This window comes from Marmota monax, unplaced genomic scaffold (genome assembly GCF_021218885.2).
Source record: "Marmota monax isolate L192 unplaced genomic scaffold, Marmota_monax_Labrador192_F-V1.1 WCK01_AAM20220418_F8-fsc00097, whole genome shotgun sequence".
NCBI classification, from domain to species: domain Eukaryota; kingdom Metazoa; phylum Chordata; class Mammalia; order Rodentia; family Sciuridae; genus Marmota; species Marmota monax.
This window is the reverse complement of record NW_026694162.1, coordinates 5,045,902-5,063,742: the sequence shown is the minus strand read 5'-3', so window position 1 is coordinate 5,063,742 and position 17,841 is coordinate 5,045,902. Positions and strand designations below refer to the sequence as shown.

At 40.8% G+C, this 17,841-nt stretch overlaps 1 protein-coding gene across 2 annotated transcripts in view; it reads right to left on the bottom strand.

The window, feature by feature from the left end:
- The window catches only part of Mcc (MCC regulator of WNT signaling pathway), a 466,079-nt gene that overhangs the window by 420,050 nt on the left and 28,188 nt on the right, over positions 1 to 17,841 (bottom strand). Inside the window, exon 1 of one of the 2 annotated variants that reach the window (XM_058585986.1) lies at positions 15,367 to 15,534. The exons of the other annotated variant lie outside the window; for it this stretch is intronic. The gene's annotated coding sequence lies outside the window, so the exon portion shown is untranslated. Of the gene's footprint in view, positions 1 to 15,366; positions 15,535 to 17,841 lie in introns of those variants that run through there. 2 annotated transcript variants of the gene reach the window in all.

The following is a 17,841-nucleotide window of genomic DNA, read 5'->3' as shown; positions in this document are numbered from 1 at the left end:
TATAATGTGTTGGTAAATAAATATATTTTGTGCAGTGAATTTGGATGGGAAAAGGATGGGGGGGCAGAAAGCCCCACCCCCAGCTCTTGCTGCTTTCATGCCTCAAGTCTGCTCCCACAGTGGCACAAGGGATTCTCTGTGCAGATCATCCCATAAATTGGTAGATGTCCTAAATTCAACACTGAGGCTGCAACCTATCAGTCTAAGTGGCAGAGTGATGGAGAAAGCAGGACTCTGAGGGTTTGGGGCGCCAGCTTTCTTATATGGAAATATGGAGGAGACCCAACCCCTGGTCCTACAGCTCTGAAGATGCATTTTGTGACTTTAAGCAAATGACTATACCTCCTACTCTTAGTGTCCTTCTTTCACAGGGGAAAAAGTTTCACTTAGAAGACTCAAGTCTTTGTGATTCTGTAACTGAAGAGACAAGTTCTTCAGGGCTCCATTTCCCATATGATGAGGTATACAGGAGCTGAGATAGGTTAGAACGCCACATACGGAGCAGATACACCTGGTTTTAAACTTCAGAGGCCACCTCTTATTTATAGTGTAACTTTTGGAAAGTAACTTCCTCTCTGAAAATCATCTATACAATGGGGAAGTAGTAGGTGTGAGGATCAAAGATAGCAAGTCCTAGGGTATTACTTCTTTCTATTTTGGGGTTGCATTATTTCATAAAGGTTTAAAGTAGAAATATTCTACATTGCAATCAATTCATGTACAAAATATTTGTTATAATATAGAACATTGTAGAAGGACCTTGTAAACAAATTATTTTCTAGTGTCTACTGAACATTTTTCTCAACACTGTTTAAGCACTGTGGAGAAGCTAAGGCCCCATCTTTTAAGACATTTTTATACTGAATTGGGGAAATCGCTAAAATGTACATGAATGTTATAATACTGAAATATTGAATTTATGTAGATAAAGAAGTGTTTGTTTTGTGATATATTTTATTTATTTATTTATTCATTTATTTTGGCAGTACTGGGGATTGAACCCACAGGGGCTCTACAACTAAGCTATATCCCTAATTCTTGTTTTTATTTTGAATCAGGGTCTTACTAAGTTGCCCAGCTGGCCATGAACTTGCAATCCTCCTGCCTCAGCCTCCAAAGTTGTTGAGTTATAGGTATGCATCACAGAGCTCTGCTTTTGTGGTATATCATATGGTAAGTCTTACAGGCAAGAAGAAAGAAATCAAAGAGCTGGGGTTGCCCAGGTTAGAGCTTCTGGAGGCAGGTTTCCCTGGCTGAAAGATGACGCAAGGTGGTGTGTGGAGCAATGTCTTCTAAGATCACAGTTCCTAAAACCAAACAACAGACAGCAGGAACATAATTGTTAGGGGTTAAGGATTACTCTGGGTGGGTAGGTAGTCCACAAGGCAGGCCAAGGTCTGAGCTAAGGAAACAATTAAAAAAAAAAGTGGTTGGGGTGCTGGCATATAGCTCTGTGGTTGAGTGTCTACCTGATGTGCAAGGCCTTGACTTCTGTCCCTGCACTATAAACACACACACACACACACACACACACACACACACACAGCATGTGTGGAGATCAGGTGGAAAACCAACCAAGGATTAATTTGAAAAAGGCATAAAGAGCCCAGGTGCCTGAGCATTTAGGCAGGCCAAGCTGGTGACATGGGAGCAAGCTGGTAGGAAAGGCAGGCTCAGAGAAAGGTTTCAGTTGAGTCCTGGGCCTGACCTGGAAGCCATCTGAGTGTAAGTGACTCACACAGGCTGGCTGGAGGGTTGCAGAGAATGATGGGACATATATGACCTTGAAACAAGGGCAGGAGTTATAAAGTAGTGAAGATTGGTTAGATAGGAAAGGGGAGGAACATCTGAACAAAACACAGATAAATGAAATAATATGGCAAAGAGCAAGTAGATGAAAAGGGCCATGGGAGAGAGACAGAGATGAATATGGCAGGAGCCCTCAGGAGGTGTCTCAGTAGTAAGTCAATGGTCATTCACAAGTTTTCTACTAGAGACCCACAGTACTGATGATAGATGAGGAAGCAAAACTCCTAGGCTGGGGTCATGGTTCTTCAACAGCTTCCATCTCTCTGCACCTCAGCACCCACATCTGTAAAATAGGGACATGAACAGTCACAGGGTTGTTGCAAGGAGCCGACAGTTACTGATGGATGGAGCTCAGCAAAAGGCTGGTGCATGGCAGTTGCTTACCTAGTGCTAGCTGTTGTTTTTGATGGCCATTTTCTTACATCTGGGCCCTCATTTCTTAGTGCATACTTCCTCTTTTCTCACCCAGTTCCTGGACAGGCCCCTTATTGATCTATTCCCAGCTTAGCATTCCTCCTCATTGCAGCCTCAGTGTTCTTTATTAAGGACAAATCTGGATATTTTAATCCTCAGCCTCAAATTTTGAAATAGTTCCCTTAGGAAGAAGTATGGGTTGCTTCAGGATCGGAGGACCTTGTTATCTGCTCCTGGCTACTCTCTGCCGTTGCATTCCAGTACCATACTTGGACTAGTTGCCAGTTTCCCCCATCTCTGAGGTTTGCACTGCTGACCCTGTCTGCATTACCTTGTCCCTTCTTCCCAGCCTTGATGCCTACTCTCCAACCTTTCCCGACTTTCCTCTCCACTCCATTCCCAGTCAAATTCACAACACCTTGATCTCATTTTTGTTACAAACACTTAACACTCTATAGTGTGGTTCATTTAATTCTCTGACTCACCAACTAAGTGTGTCTATGGCAAATACCATATCTTAATTGTTCTGGATTCTCAATGCACACTGCTCTAAAGGCACTCAGAAGATATTTGTTTAAAAAAAAGGGAGGAAAAATAAGAAAGTAAAGAAGAAATAGAAGGAAGGAGAAAGAGTTAAATACGAGAAGGGAAAGAAGAGGGGGAAGATGGAGGAAATAGAGAGAACAATGATGTCTATATCCTCTAAGGAAACAGGAAGAAACTCATTTTCAGTAAATTTGTTGGCGAATGAAGAAAGAGGAGGAAGAGAGAACAGAAAGAGAGAAAGACAAAAATAAAGGATTATACTGGAAATTTAACAACTCATAATTACTATAGTTGACAATAACAGATACTGATTTTTTAAAATATTACTGTTATAATCATAGTGTAACAGACAAAAACTATTAACATATAAGTGTTCACATCTTTTTCTCCTCCTCTCGATCCCCTATGCTCACTGTGTGTTTGCAGATTAGGTTACTAGATGCTAGGATTTGGATAAGTGTCTCCCAAAGGTCTATGTGTTAAAGGCTTGGTCAGCAGCCTGTGGTACTATTGGGAGGTGGGAGAATCTTTAAGAGGTGGAGACTCAGTGGGAGTAAGTTAGGTCACTAGGAATATGTCCCTGGAGGGAGATATTGGGACCTGGTCACTTCCTCTCTCTCTCTCTTTGCTTCCTGGCCACCATGAAGTGAGCAGCCTCCTCCAACAGGTATTTCTATCATTTTGGGCCCTCGCCACAGACCCAAAAGCATCATGGCCAGCAAGCCTAGATTAAATCTCCAAAACTGTGAGCAAAAACAAACCTTTCCTCCCAGTAAGTTGACTTGTCTCAGATACGTGTTACTGTAACAGAAAGCTGATTAATACCCTAGGGCAGAGGAATAACCATGACAGATGCAGGGGGAAAACTTTTATTTGCAGTAGAGAAAAGAGAATGATGTAGAACAGGAATTAGAAAACATTTTCTGTAAAGAGATAGGTGAAGTTGGCTTTGAGAGTCATATGTAATCTCTGTCACATTTTTAAAAATTATTTTTAAATATAAGACAAATCCTAGTTACTTGGGAGGCTGAGACAGAAGGATCACAAGTTTGAGACCAGTCCGGACAAATTAATGAGGCTGTTCTTGTTTTCTTTTGTTTTTGTTTTCTTCTTTGCCTCAAAAAACACACACAAGAAACAAACAAAACAAGAAAAGGTTCTTAGCTTGATGACTGTACAAAAATCAGTTACAAGCTAAATTTATCTGGCAGATCATAGTCTGCCTACCCCTGGAAAGGGAAGGAATTAAAAACCAAAGAGTCCAAAGGTTTGTAAAGAGTTTCAATTGACAATTGAAAGTGAGGAATAGAAAGAAAGAGCTATTAGAGTGGCTACAGGCTGAAAAATATAGATTGGAATTATTAAAACTATAGTTGTAGGTCTTGAATGCATCTCCTTTGATATTCTTTAAGAGTCACTGCATTGAGTTTCTTTGAAGAAAGCAGGAAAGAAGCAAGACCGGGTCAGGTGGACCTCAAATTTATTTAGGTAACAACTATATAGTCTACATCTAGACCTTACAAACTGGAGGATGAGGAAATGATAGGCAGCCCTCTGCATGGTGTTAGGCCTCCAGACCAATGCCTGCTTTTATTACTGGGATGCAAACACCACAAGTGTCCTTTTTTATTGTTGCTAAATCTGGGCTCTGCTCCTTAGGTTAATGGAAAAGTCTTCTATTGTTCACCAATTATATAGCTCTTTTAGGTAATGGTTCATTTAGTACTACATTTGTCTATATTGAAAACCTGGAATCCATTTCTAGGCCAATAACCAGATGACAATAATAACAATAATGATAATAGAAATTTAAAAGTGGCCTTTGCACTACTTTATTTGATTTATCCCCATAAGACCCTACAAAAAAAAAAATACTCCTATAGATGGGAAAGCTGAGGTTCAATTCATTTATGTAAATTATCCCAAACAGAGCTAGTAAATGCCAGAGGTGTATAAATAAACACGATACAAAGCACTTTCTTAAACACAGTCTTCTTAATGACCACCAGTGAGTAGCTCAGATGCAACCCAAACACTTCAGTTCCTTCCAGCTTGCAGTATGGTCCTGGTCTCACTTTTCATCCCCAGGTTCCAGAAAGACAGAGGCAGCCTTTTTTGAGTTCTAAGTTGGGTCTCAGGCACCAATGTAGGGAGGTTTAGGAATGTGATACCATTTGAGCAACTAGGTCAGGCATTGCCTGCCCCTCCTTGCCTTTCCTCTGACTGAACCATTCTCCTTGAAGGTTGGCAGGTATCAGGGGTGTACATTGTGATCCCACCATTATTTTTCTACAGCTGAATTTAGAACTGGAAGAGGACTTAGAAACCATCTACTCCAACCACCTCCTTTGACAGATGAGGAAGACCACATGTTCCGTATGGATACATTCTGACATTCTCTCATAGCTGGCTCATCCCCCAAGGATTTTTTTTAAAGATATGTATTTTTTTAACCTGAGTTACTAGTAAATTGGCTAAAATTCAAATAAACACATCCTCCCCACATTCCCTTTCTCCACATCTGCTCTGACTCTCAGAGACAGATGATGCTACCACTGAGACTGTTCAACACACGGAGCCCTGTGTTTGTGCCATTAAGTCCAGTGATATCTGGAACTGCCATAGGGTGGCCCACTGAGGGAGAGCATTTTGAGACAGAGGGCCAGCTGCTCCATTTCTTGGCAGTGGCTAGAAGGGAACCAGAACTGGCAAAAGTAGTCTTGGCTACTCCGGAGTCTGAGGTGGGATGATTGCTTGAGCCCAGGAGTTCAAGACTAGCCTGGGCAACATGATAAGACCCTGTCTCAAAGTAAATAAATAAATCAACCCAGCAAATAGCTTTGGTTTTGCTGATCTTCTTCAGGAGTCCTATGGGCTTGAACCTGGTCCTTATTTAGGGATGGATGGAGAGGGTATGGAAAAAAGGGAATAGGAAGAGGAAGGAAAATGAGAACTATCATGGAAACAATGGTACTGACATGTGGGTTCACCACTACTGTGAATAAAATGCACAGCACATACTACATCTCACAGTAGAATTTTTTTTTTTTTTTTGGTCCTGTGTCTATTCTCAGATTCCAAAAGTTTTTAATTATGACAAGACTCAGAGCCCTTTTGCAAGAGATGAAGTGCCCACAGGGTAGGCGGGCATTGCATTGTTAGTGGGGTCAGTCTGTCTTCGCCCCTCCTTTCTTCTCCTTTTGGTGCATAACCTTGGAAAGAAGAACACATGTGGAAGAGCTATGAGTCTGGTAAGGATACATAAATTGTGAAAATACCATGGTTCCAGACACCACTGGCTTCACATCAGAAAAATCTTTCCAGGGTAAACATTTTGTTTAAATATTAAACTTAAGTAAAGCCAGACACAAGAATACAGTCTAAATAGCAGAGAAAGGCAGCAATGTCCTCCAGTGAATGGGAATTAATAAATGCTTCTCCCAGCAGACAGACCCTCCTGACACAGAAAGACAGCTGCAGATACGGTGACCCCTGGAGTCTTTCATTTTCAGATCCTTAGCAGGCAGTGATGCACAGTGATGGGAGGCACACTGTCCCCAGTGTTTTATTTTTTTAAACAAACAAACAAACAAAAACATTAGTTTTTGATAGTAGGGATAAGGTAGCCTGTTTTTGCACCAATATCTTTTTCTCCAATATTTTTTCCAGCCATACAAAATTATCACCTTAAAGAAGGAGTACTGTAAAGTCATTATAATTTAATGCTAATGGGGAAGAAAGTGTCTAAAAATGAAGGGGGATGGTCTTTCAAGAAGTCTCTCAAGCTCTTACACAAATAAAGGCATAAAGTTCAATTATGAACTTGTCAATCTTTTATTCAATTTATTTCTCCCAGTGAAAAAGGCTTGCAAGATAGATTCAACTTTTAATCAATCCACTTTGGGTGACAGGTATATTGCAATGTAACAGGTAAAGTCCACACTGTTGTATGCTTTGATTTGCTGTTGACCTTCAATCAGTCGTGAGTTCCTGTCCAATCTCTAATGGTCATGAAAATCAAATAGAGGGCCACCAGACCTCTTACTGGGAACAAAACAGCACCGATGGCTTACGAACTAATCAATTGTGTAAATACTCTCAGGTCAGGGTAGACCCTTACTGGAAGCCAACTTGATAACCTTTAGCACCAGGGATTTAAGTGACAGAAAAACAGCTAATTTTAAAAGCTAGAGAATAGGGCCTGTGAGGAAAGCTAAAAGAAACAAATGACTTAGACTGGAGAAGATAAGGCTGTAGAATATCCTAATAAAGTCTTTTTATGTACATGAATAGCAGAAATGGTGGCTGGGACATAGAAGAAAGAAGAATGAAATGAGACCAGGATTATGATGTAAGGGTTTCAACAATGTATTCAGGAACCGAAAAAGGATCCTTTCACTCACTCCTTCCTTTCTTCCTTCAACAGTACATCCTGGGGTAGACTCTCAGCAGGACCCTAGCAGGGTACTGCCTCAGCAGAGGTCAGGGACCTCCACTTTCTTGTGATTTCTGTGTGGTCTTATCCAAAGACAAAGGGATAAATTGTGAGTCTGCTTATTTGAAATTCCTCTGTTTTTTGCAGGAAAAGGAACAGCATACAGTGGAACAAGAAAAGAGCAGTATTGTATTGGAACCAGTTGCAGAGTCCTTTCTGAGATAAAACAGCCCATGAAGTTACAGCTGTCAAGCCCCAGGATAGTCTACACATGCGTTTGGGAGAAGAAGGAAGAAAAAATATAGGTGTGAATTGGTTTCTTTGGTCACATTTGTCTTATCCAGCAATATCTTCAAACCACAACAAGTACATGATTTTAAAAGCATATGGGAAAAAAGCATATGTAAGCCAGGCGCAGTGGTGCACGCCTGTGATCCCAGCAGCTTGAGAGTTCAAAGCCAACTTCAGCAAAAGTGAGGTGCTAAGCAACTCAGTGAGACTCTAAATAAAATACAAAATAGGGCTGGGGATGTGGTTCAGTGGTTGAGTGTCCTGATACCCAGCCCCCCGCCCCCCCAAAAGTATATGTATTGCTAGATTTAAGTTTTTGTTTGTTTGTTTGGTTGGTTTTTTTATTTCAAATTTAAGTCCTGCCTGGGACAAAGAAAAAACACTTTTTCTTGGGTGAGAATGATCTCAGACATAGGTGGAACATTTGTCTGGATTTGGAGGATGACTTTTTGTATTTAAAAAACTTTATTTTTTCCTTTCTAAAAATAAAATAGGCTCATTACATGCAATTTGCAAAATACACTGCCAACTATTTCAGTAAAATGTTTTAAAGATATAATGTTATGGACACTGAAAGGGTCCTTCCCTGTGTACACCCTCCCCCAATCCCTAAAAATGAAATTCCTTCATTAGACTCTTATCTGAAGTTAGAGAAGTTCACAGTTAAACTAAACATGGGGTTGGGGAGAAATACCACAAAATGTTACTTTTTTTTTTTACTAACTTACCTTGAATTAGTTTAAGGCTAGAGGACTGCCTCTGAGAGGCCAGAGGCCACAGGAGGCCAGGGCTGTCCAAGAATCTCTGGGAGGATGACAAAGGCAAACTGCTGTCATGGATTTAGCCCCGGGCCAAGTCCTAGTGGAGACCCAGCAGTTCTAGATAGTTCTTTTGGCAAATATAGCTGTCTTTGACTGATATGGTGCCCCAAACCTGGCGGCATCGCAAATGGAAATGCATGAGAACCCCAGGAGATGAAGCATTTCGGTGAGGACCATTTGCTTAGCATGACCCTTATGGGACCCAGCATGCTTTTGAAGCAGTTTCACAGATGTTCTCACAGCATGTGCTACATTACGAAATGCTTGTAAGGTAGTGCAGAATTTCCATTTCCCTCTCTAGAACTGATTTTGGGTTTCTTTTCATAAGCATTTTAAAACACGCTCCTCTTAGACTGCCTCTTTCACAGTACACGTGTAGAAACCTGCCTGAGAAAATGTCAGTCTCCAGAGGGAGGGCTTCTGTATTTCCCCATCCACATCTTTGGTAGGGTCTACAGAAAGCAGATTCTTTAAAAAAAAAAAAAAAAAAATATATATATATATATATATATATATATATATATATACATATATATTGTTGTTGTTGTTGTTATTGTTGTTGTAGATGGATCCAACACCTTTATTTTTATTTATTTCTGTTTATGTTGTGCTGAGGACCAAACCCAGTGCCTCACACCTGCTAGGCAAGTGCTCCACCATTGAGCTACAACCCCAGCTCCAGAAAGCAGGTTCTTAAAATGCTGTTACAGAGATTGGCCTTTGTGTTCTGGAGAAGGACTCTTCGTCTTCCTTTTATTATTAAAACATATCAATAGAGGACTTCATAGGTTCCATTTGTCCTTGCTGAAAACAGCCCCCACCCTCCTTTTCTTCTTCATCCTCCTTCTCTCTCTCATCTATATCCTTCCTGCTTCTTTCATTTTCATGCACCTTTCCTTTTCCATAATCATATATTTTTCTTTCCTACCCATGACTCAGGCCAGCACACACAACCTCATAGTTTGGCCTCCCTAAGTGGAATTCAGGGAGTAAAACAAGAATCCCTGCTGATGGCATAACCACACCTGATGACATGCTTTACCCATCACCCTTCTGCCCCCTCACACAAAGCCCATGACACCAGGAAACCTGAGGATTCACAGGTAGTACCTGATGCAGACTGTCTGCACAGGAATTAGAGTGGGAGGAGGGTAGGGGTGGAGGAGGTAGGATAGAAAGGTGACATGCCTTTACTATAATATCAATCACTAACACTTATTAAGCACTTACTCTATTCCAGACAGTTTTGCATGCTTTAAATTTATGTAGCTTTCAGACCCATATTTAAAAGCAGAAGAGAATTTACATTCTATGTCAAACCCTTTTATTTAAACCCTATTATTTACATGACCCTCTTCTCAACCAGACCATGGAAATGTTTTTATATTTGTAAATAAACACATGCACATATGTACACACATAGAGACACATACACACTCACAAAATCAGATTTCCAAAATGAAAAGGGCTGAAAGTAAAGAAAAAAAATAACACCAAGAAAAATGTTTTAAGGGCTGGGGTTGTGACTCAGAGGTAGAGCACGCACCTAGCACGCTTGAGGCACTGGGTTCGATCCTCAGCACCACATAAAGTAAAATAAAGACTCTGTGTCCATCTATAACTAAAAAATAAATATTAAAAAATGTTTTCAATACCCTGACCTGACTGAGGTTGTATTCTTTACATGAATACCTCCCATAGGGCCTTCTTTCCCTCTGCACTGTAATAAAACACCCCAAAGTAAAGCACAGGATTCTTTTGGCAGTGATGAAAGAAAGAATAATGATTCAGCATTTTAAATTCAATCAAACTTTACCTAGAACATTCACTTTTACTTATTGGTCATCAGGATGACCCTGAAAGGTAGGTATCATTTGTGTCATCCCCATTTTACAGATTGGTGCATGATTGTAATCCCAGCGCCTTGGGAGGCTGAGACAGGAGTTTTGTGAGTTCAAAGCCAGCCTCAGCAAAAGCATGGTGCTAAGCAACTCAGTGAGGCCCTGTCTTTAAATAAAATACAAAATAGGGCTGTGGATGTGGCTCAGTGGTCAAGTGCCCCTGAGTTCAATCCCTGGTACCCCTCCCTCTAAAAAACAAAAACAAAAAAAAAGACTAAGATTTGTAACAGCCACATTGCTTGCCCAAACTACACACACCAGGTGACTATGACCTGGTGTTTGTAACAAACCACCCTCAAATTTAGTGGCTAAAAAAAAAAAAAATCAATTTGTGTCAGGCATGGTGGCACATGACTGTAATCCCAGAGACTTGGGAGGCTAGTTTAGGAGGATTTAAAGTTTGAGGCCAGTCTTAGCAATTTAGGAAGACCCTAAGGGATGGGAGGGTAGCTGGGTGTGGGGGCAAAGTGGCCCTGGAATTGATCCCCAATAAAGCAAAAAGAAAAATCAATTTGTAATTACTCGTGGTTCTGTGGGTTGGCTGGCTGGCTGAGCAGTTCTGCTCCATGCATTCTACTGGGACCTTGCCTGTGGCTGGAACAATCAAGATGGCCTCGCTCTTGTGTTTGGCAGCAGGTGCTGGCTATTGACTGGGGCACCTCGGTCCTCCTGCACCATGTCCTTTATTCCTCTAAGACCCCTCCTGGTCTCTCCAGCAGGACAAAACAGACTTCTTTACATGACAGCGGTTCCAAGAGAGTGCTAACAGAACTTGCTAGGCCTAGTCCTGGAAGCTTCACATCGCATCTCTTCTGCTGTGGTCTGTTTCTAACACAGCCGTCTGGGGAGGCAGTTTTTAACAAAACTATTCTCTTGGAAAGATGCTTTTCTAACAGTTACTTCATCTTCTCCTAGACCTTCCCTTATCTATCCCCCTATGGTCTTCAATGTCCCTTTATCACAGTATTCTAAAGAAAGCCCTCTGCAATGCCTCTCTTCTTCTCTACTCAAAAGTTAACAGGTTTATCTAAAAAGAAAATGCACATGCTAGCCCCAGGAGTTTGAGATTCTTTCTGATGCGATAAGGACGCAACAGTGACTCAGACTGAGACAACAAGGCCATCTTGGAGAAGAGGGCAAGTCCGTCAAGGGAAATCTCCTGCCTTTGACCCACAGCACCCCCTTTTCCCTCTCCTAGGGTCCTATCCATGCCCCAAGCCCTCCAAAAGACAGAGACTTGATACAGAAAGATCTTCTCTATCTTCCTCAAAGCCAGCTTTAAATAAAACCTGTTTTTCCTCCCAAACCTGTCTCCTAAGTGTCAGTTGAGCACCAGGAGGAAAGTCTTCCTTCAGGCAACACAGGGACCAAAGCAGACCAGGAGCCAACCAGATTCCAGGGGGGAGGAAACAGAGTCAGTCTATTGATGAAGAAGTCACATGCATGTATAAGAAGGGAAAGAAGTACACAGCTATTTACTACAGGATACCCAAGTTTATACCTCCAAGATTCATGTGCTGAAACCTAATCAACCCAGTAAGATGGTATGAGGAGGTGGGGCTTGTGGGAATGAAGGATGAAGGAATCATTCTTCATTGGGAATGAAGAATCAGAAGGATGAAGCCCTTGTGGGTTGGATTAGTGCCCTTATAAAGGAGACTCCAGAGGGCTGCCTTGCCCCTTCTGTAACAGTGGTCCACCTTATGCTTTGAATATAGCCCTTGCTGCTCTGCCACTGTGACTTATTTTTAAGTGGACATGTTTCTTTCTCTTCCTTTCTCTCTGCTCCTCCCTAATCTCTACCCCTTCCTAATCGCAGAGGAAGGAAACAGGATTGCCATCCTAGGCAAAGTTATCTGTCCTTGAGCACATACCCACCACAGGAACAAAGTAATTCAGACTTTGGGGATGGCACCAGGAGATCTCACAAAAGACTGTCTCCCAAAGTAACAAGTGAATTACAACTCTGATGGAGAATACATGGAGTATAGCCTTCGAATCACCTCTTTAAAAGCCCCTTGTGCCCCCTGATGGGCAGAATCACAGCCTCTGGGACATAAGTCCCCTGTGCTTCTTTTTTTTGCTAGCACAGCAATAAAATTTCTTTTCCCTTTTTCTCAAAACCATGTCCTCATTATTGGATGGGCATTGGAAACACAGACTGAGCTTTCAGTAACACTTCCACCATGTGAGAATGGTGACAGACATCCATCTATGAACCAGAAGAAGTCACTTATCAGAAACTGAATCTATTTACATCTTGATTATGACCTTCTCAGACTCTAGAACTGTAAGAAATACATTTCTGTTGTTTATAAGCTACTCAGTTTATAGTATTTTGTTATAGCGGCCCAAATGGACTCATATACTACCTTTACAGACCATATACTATGCTAAGAGGATGGCAGCTGAAACAGTTAAGTGACAATGCCACCCACCATTCTACTAATTCTTTCATGTTTAAGTCCTGGGCTATGGTTTCAGTATGGATACATATTCAGGGGCAGGAAGTTAGTTCCTGAATTGGTCTCAGGTGATGCTGGCATGAATGTAACTGTACCTTTATGTGTCCATTATTTGGAAGGCAGAGATATATTTAGGTTTGTAGATAATTGTTATTCATTTGACTCAATAATCTGTATAATTCTAAGGTCTCAATAGGACTTTAAGAGCAGGGTATAAAGTGACAAAATTTACCCCCAGGGGTGCTGATACTTAACAACAGACCAAACAATGGGCACTTGCTGATGAATGTTAGTGGCAAAGAGCCATTGGCAGCAGAAACCAAGAGAAGGTTGTTTATGTGACTGACTCAGTCATATTGAATTTTCCATGTTTAGTCATGTTTAATCACCATCTGACTAAATGGTCTCTTTAGAGAGACATATTGTTACACCTGAGATTCTTTGAGTTCTGAAACTCTTCCAATGCCTAACTCACCTAATACAACAACTTCTCAAGGACCTCAGCTTGAGCGTATACACACACACACACAGTCCTACCACTAAATGTTGTAGAAGAGCTATTTTGAATAAGTGAAAATTATGTTTGAGACTTTTTCAGAGTTTCACAAATCTCTTGAAGTGAGCAGAACCCTCATAGAACATCGACCTAAACCATTGGTACAAAGGCTTCACACACAGACAGTCACCAGGCAGCTGTGGCTGTGACCCTTCCACTCGGCTCAGCAAAGGCAGGCATCAGGACTCCTTTTCTGGTTTTGAACCACTGTGAAAGGTATTTTACTCCTCTGTGGAAGGAGGCCTGATTTATCAGGGACTTTCTAGCTGCCTCTCAGTTGCTTTTGGAGTCTCCACAGTTCAACTGCATTGGACAACAAAAAGAAAATCACAGAAGCTGGCCCCGTGGTGCGCACCTGTAATCCTAGTGACTCCAGAGGCTGAGAGGAGGATAGAAAGTTTGAGGCCAGCCTCAGCAACTTAGCTAGACCCTGTCTCAAAATTTAACACTAAAAAGGGCTGGGCATATAGCTCAGTGGGACAGATCCCTTAGGTTCAATCCCTAGTACCGCCAGAAAATATAAAAATAAAAAAGAAAGTTATAGAAGAGAAGACCCCTCAGGGGAGGGTGCAGTAGATTTTAGGGTGGGGACTCTAGAAATTTTTGGGTATTTAATAACTGAAGCCTAGTTTAGTTTAGTTGTTTATACAAGTATTAATAATATAACATAAAAATTATTAAAGTAATAAATATGTATATTAAAGATTATTTGAAAAAGAATCCCCTAAAACCACCTTATTTCTCCCTATTAAAAGCAAATTGCTTTGTTTGTTTCTGGTTTCATATAATTTGGTAAATTTTGTAGCAGAATCAAAGGCCCAAGGCAGGTGGGTGGTTTCCTTAATAAAGTGTTAATTTTCTAGTTAAATGGCCTTCATAAGAAAAACCTAAGCCAAACTAATTGGATTAACAATTTTAGAAATTTTAGCTATGTCAACCTACTTTAAAGGGAGAACTAATAACAAAAATTATAAAAGCATACAGATTCAAAAGAAGTTCCCTAATCAACTTTAAGTATTTAATATTAGATTTATAAGAGTAATACATTTAAAGAATTCTACCTACAAAATTAATTAGTTGAAAGATCAACTAATGGAGGGGGAATCAGTGAATATATGTTATACATTGAGGAATTATTTAAATATTTTGTCTAGGTTGTTGAACAGAATACATCAGAAAATATTAATCTGGGAGAGGAAATATGTGCATGAACGCATAGAGTCCCTGAATAATATTATACAATGGTAACTGAATGAAATAAATAATTACATTTCAAGGATTCATGCATAATATGTTCAAAGATGTCACTGTCATCCATTGCTGTCTGTGGCCTTCAAGGTAAAATCCAATCTCTTTCACTAGACATACAGAGTGTTGCATATTGCACTCCCTTCCTACCTTTCGGCCTCATTCTCCATGGATCTAGTATGTGTTAGTAGGTTTTCCTCCTACTGTAACAAAACACCTGAGATAATCAACTTATGAAGAGTAAAAACTTAAGGATTGGGAATGTATCTCAAGGGTAGTATGCTTGCCTATCTAGCATGTGCAAAGCCCTGGGTTTAATTTCCATCACTCTCTCTCTCTATCTCTCTCTCTCACACACACAGACACGGGAAAAAAAAAAGAAAATACTTATTTTGGTTCATAGTTATGAAGGTTTCAGTCCATGCTCAGAGAGACCCATTTCTTTTGGGCATTTGGTAAGGATTACCTAACAGAGCAAAGCTGTTTACCTCATAACCTGGGCATGGAAGAGAACAAGTTAGAGACCAGGGTCTTAGAACTCTCTTTGAAGGCACACCCCCAGTGATCTAAAACTCCCACTAAGCCCTACTTCTTAAAAGTACTACTGGCTTTCAATTGCTCTAGAGGCCAGGGACCAAGAATTTAACACATGGGCATTTGGGAGGCATTTCAGATCCAAACTATGGCACAGTCCTGCATGACTTCTTGCTGTCTTCAAAAGCACTAAGAATCTACTTTCGTGTACCCCTTTACCTCAACTTAGTCGATCTTCATGCCGACCCCTTGGTTCAGTTGATGTCCCAATGCTGGTGCATTCCAGCTCCCTTCTTGACCATCTATGGCTGAAAGGCCATCTGCTGCCCAGCCCACATTTCCTTACCTTCTAGATTAGGGCTCTTTGAGGACAAAGATAGCATCTTGTAGCTTTTCTTTTCCTTCCTTCCTTCCTTCTTTCCTTCCTTCCTTCCTTTTTGTTTTCCAGTGATGGGATTGAACCCAGGGCCTTGTGCATGTGGGGCAAATGCTCTACCCCTGAAGAGGTATATCCGCAGCCCAGCAGCATCTTTTATCTTCTCCGTCCACCACCCTCACCACCACCACCCTGCCCACATTTGGCAGACAGTAGGAATTCAATAAATATTTATTCAGTGAGTAAGGTCACATTTCAGGGGTCTGACACAACTAACAGTTTATCTGATTGGCATTTGCATTAGATTGCTAGGTTAATCCTTACAAGTGGCCCTCTGAAAGGCCCTTTTCCCAATTTCTTAAGGTCTGCTATATTTAGAATTTCAGAAATTTTGTATTTTAGAAAGAAAATATGTTATAGTAATCTCAGAGTGATTTAGGGCAACAGCAATAATCAAACACATATAGTTACTGATCATCAAACATAATCAGCGACACATGAATAATTTTATTAAATGGAATAAATTAAGACTATAAATAGACTGGTCAATTCAGGTCAAGTTTTGCTACCTACTAAGTTTGCAGAAAGCTTAAGAAAAAGCTGAGAGTTTCAGAGCATTTTGGATATCAGACTTACAAAAAAAGGAGTATGAGCAAGGTGTGGTGGCACACACCTGTAATCCCAGCAGCTTGGGAGGCTGAGACAGAAGGATCGTGAGTTCAAACCAGCCTCAGCAACTTAGCGAGGCACTGAGCAACTCAGTGAGACCCTGTCTCTAATAAAATATAAAAAAGGGCCGGGATGTGACTCAGTGGTAAAGTGCCCCTGGGTTCAATCCCTGGTACCAAAAAAATAAAAAATAAATAAAGAGCATGGACTTGCACAATTATCCCTATGTGTTTCAGAAATAAAGAGAAGGGGCTCAAAAAGGCTAAGTAGTTTGACTAACATCATATAGCTAATAAACTAAAATTTGGTGCCTGACTCCAGATCTCTACTCTTGAAAAAGGTTAAATTACGTAATATTTGATATACACAAAGAATATTTGTGACATATATAGAATAATAATTAAAATAAAATAAAAATGAACCTGCCACCTAACTTAGAGATACAAATCCCTGATCTTAACTCCTGGGCACAACGGCCCAGGGAAGGCTAAGCTATTTATGGCTGTGTGACAGGGACTGAGTTTTCATGTCTCTGAAGAGAAGCTGCTTGGGTGGAACCCAAGAGATCATACAGCTATGACACCAGTCAGCCTCAACCAGAGAACATTAGTCTTTTTATAATGTCAAGGGACCAATTAATGGAGGAGAGGATAAATTTATATTGTTTTCCAGATGTAAAAATGATGCAATTTCAGGTATAAATGAATGAGGGCTTGTTACAGGGCACCTCAGGTCAAAACATAACAGTGTGTAAGACCAGAACAGACTGGTATGTGATGCTTGTGTAGGACAATGTAACAGCAACACAGGGTCATTGACCAGAGCTTCTGGGTCAATTAGAAGGAATCAGAAAGGAAGGCATGTTCAGTACCCAGGGCCCTGAACAGCAAGTATATGGTGTGATTATCTGCAGATAAAGATAAAACCAAAAGTGGCCTGCCTTTTTTAGTTATACCTCATTTTCAGGAGCTTCCAACTGTCCAGGAGAAGCTTCAAGTCCCTGAGATTAAAGGTTCAGAAGATAAAAGGGTTTTTGCAAAGTGGAACTGATTTTGTGGGAGAGTTATTGATTAATGGACCCTCATCCTGAGATCAAACATCCCCAAGCTTGCCAGACACTGGCCTCTCTCAAAAAGATACTCAGGCATAAGAGTCCAACTAAGATCAGGGCTGGAATCTGGATGCTCTGAGTAGGTAGTAGAAACTGAGGTCTCTGGGGAGAGTGAGGTATGTGTATGTAGGGGGGTGTGGGTGTAAGTGTGTTCGTGTGCGTGAACATGAATGAAGACTCCAGAAAAATAAATCTTTTGAAAAAGAACCCTGTTCACAGATCATATATACATATATATGTGTGTGTGTATATATATATATACACACACATATACACACGCAATAAAGATATATATATATATATGTATATATCTTTATTTTATTTATTTTTATGTGGTGCTGAGGATTGAACCCAGTGCCTCAGGTGTGCAAAGCAAGCACTCTTCCACTGAGCCACAACCCAGCCCCCTATTCACAGATTCTTACTGAACCTATGAATACTCTGTTACTCCCTGAGTGGTGGGGGATGACCAGTCTTGATTGATATGAAGGACCTGTTATACCAAAATTACCCTGTAATCATGTGCTACTTCAGAAACAGTGCTGCTATTGACCCACTCATTCTACCTTTAGCCACCCCCAAGGTGACCACTGCTTTAAAAGCCAAAGAGCAGACAAATAATTCAAAGGAAACTAGATGGCTTGGACTTTCATTCCAAAAAAGAA